We start from the raw sequence: 13,006 nt of genomic DNA on the forward strand, positions 1-13,006 counted from the left end.
TGTTATGTAAGCAGCACGGTTTGAAATGGCTTGTATAGCAAGAATGGAAACAAGGTATGAATATTCATAAGTAAAATGGAAGACGTGTTCATTTGTAGGAGGAAGTGAAGATGAAATTCTGAATATTATTTGACCACAATTTTATGCAGAATGCTTTAGATGTGTAGATCACATAATACATAATACAAATTCAAAACCAACTAACCTCATTGCCTATATTTCCCCCTTCTTCACACTAATAACCAGTTTGTTAATATTTCCACATATTATTCAGGCAATTTGTCTTAAACAAATTTGATTCTTGTATTGTTGAAGACAGAAAAGTGAAAGAAGAAAGAAATAATGAAAACAAGAACCATAACCAAAAATTAACTCCAAATAAATCGAAGGATTAAACATAAGAGCCTAAACTACAAAATTCATACAAGAAAACATGAGGGTAAATGTTTGTGACCTTGAGTTGGATAGTGGATTCTTAGGTATGACCCCGAAACGTAAGCAAGATGAGAAGAAAAAATAGAAGTTGGACTTCTTCAAAATTAAAAACTTACAGGTTTTCAACAGACACTATCAAGAAAGTGAAAATACAACCTGCAAAACAGGAGGGAAGATTTGCAAGTCATATATCTGATAAAAGACCTTGCATCTAGAATATGTAAAGAACTCATAGCTCAGTAATAACAAGTAATCCAATTAAAAATGGGCAAAGCATCTGTACAGACATTTCTGCAAATGGCCAGTAAGCACATGAAAAGATGCTCAACATCACTAGTCATCAGAGAAATGCAAATCAAAACCTCAATGAGATTCTACTTCACACACACTAGAATGGCAATATAGGCATACCTTGAATATACTGCACTCTGATAAAGCAATTACCTCAATAAAGGGAATCATACTAAATTTTTGGTTTCCCAGTACATATAAAGTACATATGTCTACACTACACTGTAATTTATTAAGTGTGCAATAGCATTATATCTAAAAAACCATGTACATACCTTAATTTAGAAATATTCCATTGTTAATCATCATCTGACAACGCAGGTTCCATGAACCTTTTAATTTGTAAAAATGCATCATCTGTGAAGCACAATAAAGTGAAGCACAATAAAATGAGATATGCCTGTAACCCAAAGTCAGATAACAAGTGCTGGTGAGGATGTGGAGAAAATGCAACCTTCATATCCTCTAGGGGGAATGTAAAATGGTATAGCAACTTTGGAAAACAGTTTAGCAGTTCCTGAAACAGTTAAACATAGAATTAACATTTGACTCAGTAATTCCACTCCAGATATATACCCAAAGAAATGAAAACATATGTCCACACAAAGACTTGTACACAAGTATTAATAACGGCACTATTTATAATAGCCTAAGTGTAGAAACAACTCAAATCTCCATCAGTTGGTGAATGGATAAACAAAATGTGGTTATTCAGGCAATGGGATGTTATTCAGCCATAAAAAGGAAATGAGTACTGATCTCATGCTGTATCATGGATGAATCTTGAAAACACTGTGCTAAGTAAAAGAAGCCAGTCATATAAGACCACATATCATACAATTCCATTTATATGAAGTGTCCACAATAGGAAATTTCTAGAGATAGAGAGTAGATTAGTGGTTGCTTAGGTCTGTGGAGAATGTAAGGGTGATAACTAAAAAGATATGGGCTTCCCTTTTGAAGTGACAGAAAATGTTCTAAAATTGACTACGATGACGGTTGCACAACTCTGTGAATATACTAAATAAACACTGAACTGCATACTTTAAATGTGTAATGTATATGAATTATTATTTCAATAAAACTTTGCAAAAGAGTAAAGAAAAGAAGATAGAAGGAAAAGGAAAAAAGAAGCAATCACCACAATCTAGGACTCTGTTAGAAAGCACAAGCTATTTATTTAATAAAACTCTATCAGTAAAATTATTAGTGAATCAAATGATCAGAATAAAAAGAAAACGATCAAACGAAACCCCATCCCAACCTCTAATCTATTCCCTAAAGCTCATGCACCATGATGTGAATTTTAATGACAAGCTCTTACATAAGTGAGATTTTTTTCTCAGGCAGAGCTTTGATCCTCCACACGTTTGCCTTGAAAACTGGAAGCCTCCAAGTGAAGTTGGTGTCAAATGGCTGACTACTAGATGGTATTTGTCACAGTGTTCGACCTCCAGAGCTTAAACTTGATAGAATTTTTCTCTCCTACATGAAGCCAAGAATACAGATTGAGCAGTCTTCCAGAATTTGATTAGGAAATCATGAATCTTGAGAATGAGATTAAATGGCCAAATCTTAACTCTCAAATCAGGGATAAAGGCTAAATCAGGGTAAAGGTTAAATACACTTAACCTGTTTATGTCATCTAGATAATTACTCCAGAATGCATCTCTAAGCCAGTGCTTTCTTTTTTTTTTCTTTTTTTTTTAAATTATAGTTGATTTACAATGTTGTACCAATTTCTTCTGTACAGTCAAATGACTCAGTTATACATATATAGATATTCCTTTTTATATTCTTTTCCATCATGGTCTAGCTCAGGAGACTGGATATAGTTCTCTGTGCCATACAGCAGGACCATGTTTATCCATTCTGCATGTAATAGTTTGTATCTTCTGACCCCAAACTCCCACTCCATCCCACTCCCTCCCTCCTCCTCTTTGTCAGTCACAAGTCTGTTCTCCGTGTCTGTATGTTTCTGTTCTTTTGTGCCATATTTTAGATTTCACATATAAGTGATATCATATGGTATCTGTCCTTCTCTTTCTGACTTACTTCACTTGCATGGTAATCTCTAGTTGCATCTGTGTTGCTGCAGTGGCATTATTTTGTTCTTTTTCATGGTATTCCATCATATATATTTATTTGTTGATGGACATTTAGGTCGTTTGCATGTCTTGGCTATTGGCTATTGTAAGTAGTGCTATTGTGAATATTGAGGTGCATGTATCTTCTTTGAGCTATAGTTTTGTCCAGCTATATTCCCAGGAGTGAGATTGCTGGATCATACGGTAATTCTATTTTTTGTTTTTTGAGAAACCTCCATACTGTTTTCCATAGTGGTTGCACCAATTTACATTCCCACCATCAGTGTAGGAGGGTTCCCTTTTCTCCACACCCTCTCCACCATTTGTTATTTGTAGAGTTTTAAATTATGGCCTTCTGACTTTAATTATGGTGGTACCTCACTGCAGATTGACTGGCATTTCTCTAATAATTAGTGCTGTTGAGCATCTTTTCATGTGACTAGGCCAGTGTTTTCAAACTGCCCTATGGAGGCTGCTGGGGGAGAGAGAGAGCTCAGGGGGACGTGCTTCAGGTTCTCCACCAGAGAAGCTCCACTTCTGTTTGTCCTAAATACCAAATTTCTGCTAACACAAGAGATTTAGCAGAGTTATCTACTAAAACAAGTGTTGAAACCTAGGGATAGAAACCATTTTAATTCATTGAATTATCCTCACAGGGTTTTTGGCAAAAAATAGACCATATTCAGGTCCTGATATCACTCACAGAGGAAACCTCACCAGCTCACCGAAGACCTACTTCCTATAAAGGACCCCCATTCCGAATATTTCTGGGCGAGTACTGGAAGCATTTTGCACACTCTGAAGAACAGGTCATCATTTATTCATTCGACAAGCAGCAACTCTATGCTTGGCACAGTGTAAGTATCTGCCATGGTTTAGGTGAGGGGTTCCTGCCCTGCCCTCATCCTTGACTTAATTCTTTTGGTCAGGCAAGGCTATCAGTTCCAACTCTAAGAGCCCATCTTTCCAGTCCCTTTTGACCAGCTGATTATTTAAAAAATACCATAGTACCTGCTGGAAGAAATACAGTTCTTCCTAATCTTTGCAACACAAATACATGACAAGAAAATTTTCTGGCCATTAAAAAATCTGTACAGCCTTAGGTCAGAGACAAAGCTAGTTTTTTTCATCATATACCTTTAGACTATGGGATTTCAAAGATTAAAAGACCTTCACCTATTTGCTGAATAACAGCTTTCAAAAATCTAACTCTGAAAAACAGCTTTGCTGGTCTCATGTGGCATCTAAGTAGTGGTTTCTAACTTGGCCTCACCCTGAAATGTCCATGGGGACTCAGAGAACAAGAACCCCTCAGACAGAAAGCTCATCTATTACCAGAACATGTGGCTGCTGCACTAACTCATTAGTGGGCTTTGATATTTATAGGGCTGAAACTAGATTTGGCAGAACTCATGAAACATTTTGTGGCTGAAAAAACCGTGACCTCTTCACCCTGGCTCAAGGGATCTGAGTCTCTCCCAAGCAGTGCTTGGACATGTGTTCTGTCCTACCCCATCTGGGAGGCCAAAGCATTAGAATAAACCAGTCGTTTCATATCAACCTTGGTAGAAAAGATTGGATATTTAGGTTTATCCCTATATTTATTTTTTGGGCACTACTGCTTCTATGTGCTTTTGGCTAATACTATGGTGAAATTATCTTAAATTTAAATTATGATAGAAATAATTCTATTGTGTTCCCTGATGCATACCCAGCATCTAGAACAGTGCTCTAGATACTGTATAAACACTCAATTAATATTCATTGTTTAAATATTTGTAAGTAATCAGTTTTAAAAAAATCAATAGGAGTTCAGTTGGCTTCTAAACACACTTGTACTATAGTTTTTGAAGAGAATTTAGGCAAGGATTCGTTAATAATTGATGAATAAATAATTTCATAAAGAATTTTATCATGAAATTCATTGAGAACTTAGAGGAATAAAAGCAGGAGCTTGATGAAAGTAAGAATAGTCCATTTTTAACAGCAAAGGAATGAAAATTAAAAGGAACTTTGTTTATCAGTGACCTTCAAGGAATCAGCCCTGTGTCCTCTCCCTGCCACCAGAAGCCACGGCTAACAAGTCTGCTCATTTGCAGAGCAAAGCTGGGTTCCCTGTCAGCACCACTGCCACTGCAAGGAAGAAAAAAAATAATTATTTCTTAAAGCCACTCATTAATTTAAGCACTTGGGAAAGCAATTTGTAAAAAATAAAGAATTAAATGGGAACAAAAGAAATACTGTGTTTAATGTCAGAATAGGAAAGTTAGAGACTAAAAAAGTGGTGAATGGAATGAAGTGTGTGGAAACATGGGGAGCTGAAACCATTAGGGAGACCAGCCCCACAGGGTACCTGTGGGTAGCACGTACCTCTCCACCTGCCCATGGGGACATTGTCCTCTGCACACTTACTACTCCCTGCTTCCACTGTCCAGACAGGTGGGAAATGCTCACCAACCTCCTAGTGCTGATTCCAGAACCTATTTCTTTTAGGAGAGGGCATCAAATCATGAGCACTGATGGGAGATGGACGTGCGCATGAAGTTAAAGGTGGCTCTGGCGCCTTCTTTATCTGTTTTGTTTTCTCCATGCCTCAACTCCTATGAATCCCATCTCTAAATTCGTCCATGATTTCCTCAGCTTTGATGGGTAAACATGAAGGAGGAGGCTTAAATGGTTTTAATTCTGCCATTTGAAGGTGCTTTAAAATATAGGTTTTATTATGCTCTAAGTATGGCAAGGCCTCCAGATCAGAAGACAAAGGTCACTGGAAAGGTAGCTTGTTATAGTCAGAGATGCCAAGAAGAGGGCACAGCACACGATGGGGGCTACCCAGGGAAGCACCAGGATTGGTCAGAAGGCCAAGGGAGAAGGAAAATTGTGAGCCAGGGCCTTTATTGTGATTTCTGCAGGAAGGAATGGGTCTGGCATGGTAAGCTGCTGACCCAGGATTGGCTAATTTCAGATCATTTCAGTGGGCTCCAGGGCATAGCGTCTGTCCCTGGTTGTTGAGAACCTGATCCTGTGGTGATGAGGGCAAGTGGACAGTGGCCCAGAACATGAAAGTTGGATAAAGGGGATGGTTGAGGATACGGGCTCTGGATTGACCAGTTTGCATTTGAAAGGTGTGCTCCCTGGCTGGATGCTCACTATCTCTAGGAATTGGCAGTTGACAAGCCCTTGGAGGAGTGGTCCTCCCAAAGAGAGCAAGACCTGAGATGTCGAAGCCTCCAAACACAGAAGATAAAAGACATGGCTAACAAAAGGCACCTGCATAGCTTCCATTTACTAGATTAAACTGAATTATTTAGTGAATACTAAAGTATTTCGCTTGGTGACTTCCATCACAGTGTAGAACTCCAGTTTGTCAGATGGTCAGACTCCCTATATAGTCAAAATCAAAAAGGGTCCCCCAGTGGATGTGCATAAACTGCTTCTGTTGCCTGGGAACCACCTTCATCCTTACCCCAGAGATTTGCCCTCTCTGGTACTAAGAAAAATGCTTCAGAAGAAGGATGCTTTATGCTTTATTATTGACCATTTGCTTGTCACAATATGAAGGAAAAGAATGGCTTAGGAACGGTTGATGAGAACAGGGAGATTTTCTCTCTATCACAAGGTGCAAATCCAACCTAGTACATCGATAGTAGAAGCTCTAATCACTCAATAGAAGTTCAGAGCCTTGGAGAAATGGGTCTGCAGGAAATTACTTTTATGGAGGAGGAAAAAAACGACACCAGGCTATTGGTCCCAAGTGGCTCTTCTTAACTTCCAAAAATAAAATACAGATGAAGATGTCAAGAGAAGGGAGAACATTCAACCACATCAAAAACTAAGATTTCCTACCACTCTATTATTGGAGTTTGGAAATAATTCTCTCTAGCACTAAAGCTAATGGAATTGGATCGAAAAATATAATCAGGGAGTTCCTGTCGTGGCTCAGTGGTTAAGGAATCCGACTAGGAACCATGAGGTTTCGGGTTCAATCCCTGACCTCGCTCAGTGGGTTAAGGATCTGGCATTGCCATGAGCTGTGGTGTAGGTTGCAGATGCAGTTTGGATCTGGCGTTGCTGAGGCTCTGGTGTAGGCCGGCAGCTACAGCTCCGATTAGACCCCTAGCCTGGGAACCTCTGTATGCTGTGGGCACGGCCCTAAAAAGACAAAAAAAGACCCCAAAAAAGACAAAAAAGAAAAGAAAAGAAAAATATCATCAGTGGCTCATTCAATGAATACCAGTTTGCCAAACAATGAGAACTTGCTTTCCTCTTGCACTGGTGGTGGAACCTGAGAGTGGGGGGCAGTTGGGGGTATACAGATTTATCTTCCTCTGGGATAGAGATGCAAGGAAAACAAAAGAAAATATGCCCATGGAAAAAAAATGTATTAACAAGGCATAAAGAATGCAAGACATGATGCTAAAAACTCTGGAGGAAAAACAAGCTTCCAAAATGGCTTTATTTCAGAAAGCAAAAGAAATTGTTCAAAACTGTCAACCTCAACAAGGTGAAAGAAACAACTTTTACTGAAAAGAAACAGAAGAGTCCAAGATGAAAAGGGAATGAGGTGAGATAAGGAAGGTGTTCAAGAAAACAAAACATGCAATATAGTAATAGCAGAACCTCACATCACAACAGTTCCTGGGGGGAAATTGTCAGAAAATCAAATCAGTGTAAAGAGGAAAGATTAGGACTCTTCAGGAAAACAGAGAAGGAGAATGAAGGAATAAAAAAGAATAAGAAAGAGGTGATAAGTGTCTAGGACAGAGAACAGAGTCAGCTGAGCAATTCTGTGGGGAACCTGAGGAAGGAAAGACAATGACAGAAGAGCAAGAATTGTACATAGATGTGTCATGCTTTCCTAGACCAAAAATCCCAGGGAATTTGACTTGGTGGGCTTTTGCCCATTCCTAGAAATTTTAGGTATATCCTGACAAAATACTTGACATACACTATCAGAAAGAATATATATATATATAAAGCCAAAAGTAGGTTGTGTGCAGAGGGTAAAAATCAGTTGGCCTCTGTGACACTAATCTGTGACTAGATTTTGTGGTGTGAAAAAGTCGGCTGATAACAAGAACCACGTAGTTCAAATAACTCTTGAGAATTTAGTTGCACTATGAAAGACAGGTCTAAAAAAATTTGAAAAAGAAGATCTGTATGACAAGAGAATTATTTATTTCTCAAAATGTAAGTCAAAACCTTAAATTGTATAAATTCCAAGAATTAAGGTAATTAGGGTAGGAAAAAGGTTTTAAATTCCACATTTCCTATGAGGACTTAGAAGATTGTTTTCCATTCTTGATTCGATGTAAGAAATTTATGGTTTTTAATGTTTTTTTAAAAAGACAACCAACGGCAACATGAAATGCACAGTAAATGACCTTCAATCAAGGAAGATAAGTGCAAACATATCATGATATGATCCTGATTTTGGTTTTTAAAATGCCTATTAAAATCTATATGTAATAGGCATGTGTTTATTTTCATTTAAATAGTTAGTTTTCTAAAATGAATATATATTAACTTTATAAAATATTTTACTCTTTTTCTTTTAAAAGAGAGATGTATTTTCTACATAAATGAAAAGAAATTCATTGGCATTTTCCAACCAGTTTCAATGACCAGTATTTGCATATTCTGTTCAGTTCACCATTGGAAGTGTCCTCATGTTCAGACTCAATTAAACATCCTACGAGAAAATGGGCTAACGTCCAGCTGGATTTTTGGAAGAAATAATCTGCATTGCTTTAGACAGCATTTACTGAGGTTACAGAGAAGGTTCTTCTTACCTTCAAATCCCAGGTGGCAATTATTCATGTGCCTTTGGCTTTGATTAGACTGTGGTTTCTTGGAGCCCAAGATTATTTCTTTTTCTATTCCCACTGCCTATCTCAGAATCTGAATGTATGTTTGTCCCATTGAAGGGAAATAAAATGATATAAACGAAATCATTCTGCACATGGTTGCTGCCATCACCACACTCATTCCCATTACTGGATGGAAGGCACTGAGTCACAGCCTAGGATCTCTTTAGTTGCATCTTGAGCTGTTTCAAACTATTCCTCCTTCCACAGTTTTTTAAAGTTTACCTACACCTGCAAGACCCAGGCGGTGTTTGTTACTATATATGCTTTAATTACCAGTAGCTTAAATGAGCCATAGTTGTGAAATTGCATTTTCTGCTTAAACTTAAAACTCTTTTTCCATCATCTGATTTTATTTAGGTCCTGACTTTTCTTCTCCCAAGTCCTATAGATCTGCATAAATTCTACGTTCTTCAAAAAACTTGTTTGAGCTGATAATTTAAACATGACATGTTTTTTTCACAGCTCTAGGCTTTCGCTCATGCTCTTCTCTTGGCCCAAACCTCCTTTTACTCCTTCCCCTGGCATATTTATACTCATCTGAATTCAGACATAACCTCCTCCATGAAGCTTCTTTACCTCCCAGGTTCCATTGCACATTATATGGTTATTATGACAGTGCTTATTAAACAGGGCAGGGCCTGTGTCTCCTTCATACCCAGCCACATTCTTAGAAGCCTATGACATACAGACATTTGATAAACCCAATATACTGAGAGCTACCTGTGTGCTAAGCCCTCTACTAACTCCCAGGCTATAGCATCAAACAGGTGATGAACAGTGACAAGGTACTGTCCTCAAGTAGCTCCCAAGCTGATCTATAAGGATTAGTTTTGCTAGAGCTGTGACCAAAATGGAATGAATACATTGCAGTGTGGGAGGGTCTATTCTGATAGATGATCAAGGCAGACCCACTGGAGGGGAAACCAAGGCCAAGCTCTGACGCATTAAGCAGGAGAAGAGCCCAGGCAAAGGCGCTGAGGAAGCCACAAGCTTGCTCTGTTCAAGGAAAAGTAAAAGGCTAGTGTCTCTGGAGCAGAGGGTGAGACTCCTCCTCAGAGGAGCAGAGTGGCAGGAGCTGAAGTCAGGCTGGGGACCCTGATAACGTGGGCCTTGCAGCCAGGGGGGCATTTTGTTTTAATTCCATTAGCCATGAATTCCCACTCAAGAGTTTTAAACGTGACATTACCTCATTTCTTTTTTTTTAAAGATCATGGTGGGAGTTCCCATTGTGGTCAGTGGTTAACGAATCTGACTGGGAACCATGAGGTTGTGGGTTCGATCCCTGGCCTTGCTCAGTGGGTTAAGGATCCAGCATTGCCGTAAGCTGTGGTGTAGGTCACAGATGTGGCTTGGATCTGGCATGGCTGTCTGTGGCATAGGCTGGTGGCTAAAGCTCCGATGAGACCCCTAGCGTGGGAACCTCCATATGCCAAGGGAGCGGCCCTAAAAAAGGCAAAAAGACAAAAAAAAAAAAAAAAAATCATGGTGGAAGGGGATTGTTATGATACATATTTGGGGTGAGTGGTAGTGCCATTTACCGAGGTTGGGAAGAAGTGGGAGCATGGAGTATGTGTGGAGGGTTGGGGTTTAGACCCAATGTATTTGAAGGGGAAAGAGTCAAGTAGGTAGGCAGAGTTATGAGCTCGCACTTGATAATGTGAAAATGTCTGGCTCAGAGATTTGATTGAGTGAGAGTCACATTTAATGGTATTTAAAGCTATGGGATAGGAACAGATTGTTTTGGATGGAACAGAATAAGACGCAGACCAAGTCCCAAGGCAAACAAACTTTCAGAGGTCAGATGGACAAGGAAAAACTAGCAAAGGAGCCCAAGAAAGGAGGACAGTAATGTGGGGGAGTGTGATTTGAAGGAAAATGAAGGGAATATTTCAGGAGGAGGAAACAGCCCACTCTGTGCAATGTGCTGGCAGACGAGTGAAGGAAGACAGATTTCCTTCTGACTTGATAAATGCCAGGTGGTTGGCCGCCTTGTCAAAAGCAGTTTCGATGGCATGTCAGGAACAGGAGTCAGTTTGGCATGGATTGTACAGGGGGTGGGGGTGAGGAAGGACCGTGAGTGAGTCGGTCTTTGAGAGAAATTTTGCTGTTAAATGGAAGCAGAGAAATCACTTTCTGCCTGTCTCCATAACACATGCAAGACATACCATATGAACGTGCTACAGTACGTCTTTTCTCAATACTGCTCAAAATACAGGAAGAACCAACTGACCAAAAAGCAATATTTATAATAAATGGTGTGAACTGGAGAAGTCTTCTTTTGATCACAGTATTGAAACCGACTCTCCCTAAAACCAAGCTCTCCTGCCGAGTTTATGATTAACTTCTCTATCCAGAATTTCATTCTCTTTCTTATCCTCTCTGAACTCCATCCTGTGCTCACTAAATGCGACAGATTCAGAGTCAGGTGACTAAACTTGCTGTGGTTGATAACATTATTAACGTGCAGAGACTTAGATTGTTTCTCCTGGGCAAGAGAGACTAACAGACACCCAGGTCATGGACCACTAGACCAGAGACTCCTAAACGGTAGGCATCTTGACTCCCAAAACTACAAATAAGAAATGTCACAAGATGGAGTTCCAGTCATGGTGCAGCAGAAATGAATCCGACTAGGAACCATGAGGTTGCAGGTTCGATCCCTGGCCTCGTTCAGTGGGTTAAAGATCTGGAGTTACTGTGGCTGTGGTGTTAAGTCGAAGACGAGGCTTGGATCTGACGTTGCTGTGGCTGTGGTGTAGGCTGGCAACTGTAGCTCCGATTAGATCCCTAGCCTGGGAACCTCCATATGTTGTAGGTGCAGCTCTAAAAGACAAAAGACAAAAAAAAAAAAAAAAAAAAAAGAAAGAAAAAAGAAATGTCACAAGATGATTAACCCCAGCCCCTTTGCTCTTCCCTTTGAAAAAAACAAAACAAAACAAAACACGCTAACTCAAGGACCAAGTTGGAGTGGATCTGAGGCTTGTCTTCTAACTGCCTTGCTTGGTGCGCTGCAACAAATCCTGACTTTGCTGCCAACACCTGCTGCCAGAATTTGACTTTTTGTGCTGTGGGCACCTGAACCTTTGCTTGCTTACAGTATTTTTTTGTTCATATCGGTACGATCCTACACAGCTAAATTAATAATAGCTGACACCCTAAAGGCAATTACAATTTTCCAATTAAAGTACATTATTTTATTCAATTCTCTTAGCAACCCAATAAGACAGATACTCTATCTCATTTTGTAGATGAGGAATCCAAGTCTCAAGGAGCTAAGAGATTACACCAGACCCCAGAGCTCATGAGTGGTGAAGGCAGAATGAAACCCAGGTTCTGACTCCAGAGTCTGCCTTCCCAACCTTTGCAAAACAGGAGATGGAGACAAGAAAGAAGAAGGTATTAATGACATAAGATAAAAACTAGAGTCTTAGCCATCCTCATTTAAAGAAAAATGGTCTTTCTCAATTTACTAATAACTTTGGTTAAAAGATGAATATCTTTGTTGAATATGCTTCAGCAGTAATTTATATAATTCTTCCAGTCATTGAGAAGAAATGAATGAGGCCTTAGGTAGGATTCTTCTCCCCTTTTAAGGTAAGAAAGAAAGGGATTTAGGAAATGGTGTAAACATTCTACTAAATTTGAAATACTTAAGCCTCAATATTCTTAATAAGGTCTCTGACAATATGCCCCAGATATTCATAAGAGAAGTGTCTGAGTAAAAGTAATAGTACATGCTTTATTTAATGGATTTATGAAAATGTGCTTATAGTAGTAGCCACTAGGCATGTTTAAAAAGAAACTAGGTTCCTCGAATATTTGACAAGCCAGAACCGTGCATTCCATCAGTACTCAAGGCCATGTCTGGGTAGAAAAGTTGAGTCTTACGCATCACCTAAGGAGATCACCCAATGTAAAAACACACAAAAAATGACACATGGGGAGGGTGGTCCTACACAGGATGGATGCCCCCTTAACACAGAAACCTACGTGATTCTTCAAATCAATAGCTATCCCACCCATTCAGAGAGCAAATGACACAACCCAACTCTAAGAAATGTTTCAGGCAGTCATCCAGTCACCCATTCAGTCAGTCACCTCACAAATGGTTTTGAATTTTTCTAAGCACTCAGCATTACATAAGAAGAGGCTTACCTCTTGAGGAAGCAATGATCTTCATAGAGAGATTAGTTTTTTGGCTTTTTTGCCAAGTGCCATAGGAGTGATAGACATCAAAACAGGGGGGTCTACAGGAAAGAAACAAACTCAGGACTTGGAGAACAGACTTGTGGTTGCCAAGAGGGAGGGGAAGTTTGGGATTAG

General features: G+C 39.4%; 1 protein-coding gene across 3 annotated transcripts in view; it reads left to right on the forward strand.

The window, feature by feature from the left end:
• Positions 1–13,006, forward strand: part of ELMO1 (engulfment and cell motility 1) — a 581,070-nt gene that overhangs the window by 7,590 nt on the left and 560,474 nt on the right. For all 3 annotated transcript variants that reach the window (XM_021079237.1, XM_021079238.1, XM_021079236.1), the window contains 2 exons: positions 3,470–3,670; positions 11,932–12,079. The gene's annotated coding sequence lies outside the window, so the exon portion shown is untranslated. The remainder of the gene's footprint in view (positions 1–3,469; positions 3,671–11,931; positions 12,080–13,006) is intronic.

This window comes from Sus scrofa, chromosome 18 (assembly GCF_000003025.6).
Source record: "Sus scrofa isolate TJ Tabasco breed Duroc chromosome 18, Sscrofa11.1, whole genome shotgun sequence".
NCBI lineage: Eukaryota > Metazoa > Chordata > Mammalia > Artiodactyla > Suidae > Sus > Sus scrofa.